The 3,034-nt window shown below is 40.0% G+C and overlaps 1 long non-coding RNA gene across 1 annotated transcript in view; it reads left to right on the top strand.

The window, feature by feature from the left end:
* The first annotated feature begins 139 nt into the window (after window positions 1–139).
* LOC102765258 overlaps window positions 140–3,034 on the top strand; it is a 24,715-nt gene continuing 21,820 nt past the window's right edge. The window contains exon 1 of the long non-coding RNA XR_435217.2: window positions 140–551. This is a non-coding gene — a long non-coding RNA (uncharacterized LOC102765258). The remainder of the gene's footprint in view (window positions 552–3,034) is intronic.

Consider the following 3,034-nt stretch of genomic DNA (forward strand, 5'->3'; position numbering starts at 1 on the left):
AGATGCACCCATCTCCTCCTTATTGAGATATCAGTCAGTAATCATTAGGCAAACACTCTTCATTGAGGGAACTGCTAAGAGGCCCAGGAGTCCCAAGAGAGGATCTAAAAATGTCAAAAATGTTACAGTATAAATGAATGACACCAACAAGAGAACATGTGTTAGAGATGCAAGCAATTAGTTCATATATTACAACTTTCAACCTCTGAGCAAAACAGGCAACAAAAATTTCCTCTTGACAAAAAGCTACACAGATAAGATCAGCTTCATTCCCACACAATGCCATGGCCCTGCCTTGGAGCAGCCCCGAAGGAGTCTGGGAGGGAGGGAGGGAGGGTCAGGGACTCAGGGGTCTGCAGGGTGTGCGCCCCAGGGGTAGGTGGCTGCTGGGCTCCGGAGTGGAGGAGAAGTGGAGTCTGAAATGAAAGAAGTGCCCCTTGGAACCGGGTCACGAAGCTGGCTGCCTGCTCCTTGCTGGGGCTTTCTAATGAAACTGAAGGGAAAATGAATTCTCATTGCTGTTTTCAAAGGAGAGAAGGTGCCTGCAAAAGGTGACGGGGGTGGGGATATTATATGGACAAATGCTTGTTCCTTGCTTTTCAGAGATTTTTAAAGCTAAATATTGTATGTATAGTCCTCTCTCTCTCTCTCTCTCTCTCTCTCTCTCTCTCTCTCTTTCTCCACACACACACACACACACACACACACACACACACACGATGTTTTAAGCAAAAAAAAATTCCTCCTACATATATACATACACAGAAAATATGTTTTAAGCAAAAATACACATGATGTGCACTTGGGCTAAGGGTTTGAATAGGTGCCTTAGACGTAGCAAGGAAACACTGAGGAGGGGAGAAAGAAGGGATGAAAACCTGAGTGCACCAACCCCAAGTGTATCTGAATTTGTAGACAGTTACAAATGTCCACCCCATGTACACAGGCACACCTACACTTTCACACCTCCTCTGTTTACTAAATAACATTTCAGCACAGTTTTCATCTTATAAGGAAAGTGTTTGAAACTTGGAATAAGTGCACTTAATTAAAGGAAGGCTGTGAAAATGTGCACTAATCTGATATGACTAATAGCAAAGTGCATGAAATTGCTAATTAGAATTTCATTAAAGGTGCTGCTTTATCAGACTGTGAATATCACAACCTTTAAAATTCTTTCAGGAGAGCTTAATTCCTTTTCAAACAGAAATATTCTTTAAAGACATTTGATTTGTTCTGAAGGAATTCATGGCTTAGGCTGCAACTTAAAAGGTTGCCGATATTTCAGGAAGTGACACCAGAGTAGGAATATAGATCAGGGACATTGTTTCATTTGCCCGATGAATCCCTTTCTCTATGGATTATTGTTCAAAAAAAAAAAAAAAAAAAAAAAACACAGACACACACACACACACACACAAAAAAAAACCAGTCGTGAAAATAGAGTTGAGTCCTTGGTTTGTTCCACATGGAATTTGTTTTCTGCTAAAGTCAAATGTTTCTTCTCTCCCAGAAGAAAAGAGGAAAAGTTTACTTAAAAAATTTAAAGTCACTAAACATAAAATGAAGCATTTTAATTTTTACACACATTATCAAAAATAAAAGGAGCAGACAGTAAAAAAATTATTTTAAAGGAAAAGGCCATTTAGTTTTTAAAAAACCCAACAACAACAACACACGAAACAGCTGGCAGCCTATCCATGCTTTAAAAAAAAAAAAAAACCTCTTAAAGTACTAATAACATTTCAATCATAAGATTGTACTTTTTAAAATTAGGAGGGCCCACCGTTAGCAACAACAAATGAATTTTTACGTCTTCTCCGACCTGCTTTCCTGGGTTACAGGGTTTTCTGATTCCACACTTAATTATTCCCTGTACTAAGTCTGCATTTCAGCTTGCCTTTTACCACTCAGGTTTTTAAAATTCTACTCTTCTTCCCTCCCCGCCTATCTTTTCTATTTTCAGTCATTTCTGTGTATTGTCAGATGAATGAAGTTGCTCTAACTTGTTCCTGTCCCTACACACAGCTCTCAATGTTACTAATTGTATTTTTTATTTGTTGTTTTTTCTTGTTGTTCAAGTTCTTACAATTAGTAACTTTTTTTAAAAAAAATATTCCAGCTTGTTTGAACAGTCCCATTTTGTTATTGAAAAACCATTAATGTTCATGGAAACTACAGCTCACTCAAAGCAGCAGTTTACTTTTACAGAACTTGTTAAAAAAAAAAAGAAACACCAGCCTGGCTTCAAATTTGCTGAACACACGGGTGAACGGTGAGGTAATTTTGCAGAATTGAAATTTTAAATACACTTTAAAAACCTTGGTTGAAAAGCTAATCAGTCATATTTACCTGACGACCATATCTGAAAGGGGAGAAAACGAGAACAGAAGTAACTGTATTTGAGAAACAGTGTGTGATTTCTTTGGTCATGGGAACACATCTCCAGTGGGTTCATTGCAGTTTGCGCTGATTCTTGTTCCAGCGGGAGGAGTTTTCATGGCATTTAGGTAATTTATCAACCGGCCTAGTAACAGATAAAAGATTATGTTTTCCTTTCGACCATGGGGGAGGTATATTTCTACAATAAACGCAACGATTTTAAAAGATCAGTCTAGACTTAAATGAGTGAAAATTATGCTCGTTAACCGTAATGTCTGGAGCCGGAGGTGGGGTGTCAGGCTTGCTTAGGGGGGTGGGGGGGGGCACCGCAGTCAAACAAAGCTGCTAATTCGCATGTTTTAAGTTTCAAATGGAGAAATATTGTTCTGATGTGGCAACAATGGGGCTGTTGTCCTCCTCAGGGTCGTTTTATGCAAAACGAATGGCAGGTAATTGTGATTTAATTCTTTTCGAGTAAATTACAGTGCGTGTGTGACACGGAGCTGCGCCCGGACCCTCCTTTCTCTGTCAATAACCGAATGAATGATGGCAGGAGCAAAAACAGCAATTGTGCACAACAGCCCTCCCCGGGGTCCCCTCCCCGGGCCAAGGGGGGGCCTGCCAATCAGGCCGCGCCACCAGGAGGCTGGGA

This window comes from Myotis davidii, unplaced genomic scaffold (genome assembly GCF_000327345.1).
Source record: "Myotis davidii unplaced genomic scaffold, ASM32734v1 scaffold72, whole genome shotgun sequence".
In the NCBI taxonomy this organism is placed as follows: domain Eukaryota; kingdom Metazoa; phylum Chordata; class Mammalia; order Chiroptera; family Vespertilionidae; genus Myotis; species Myotis davidii.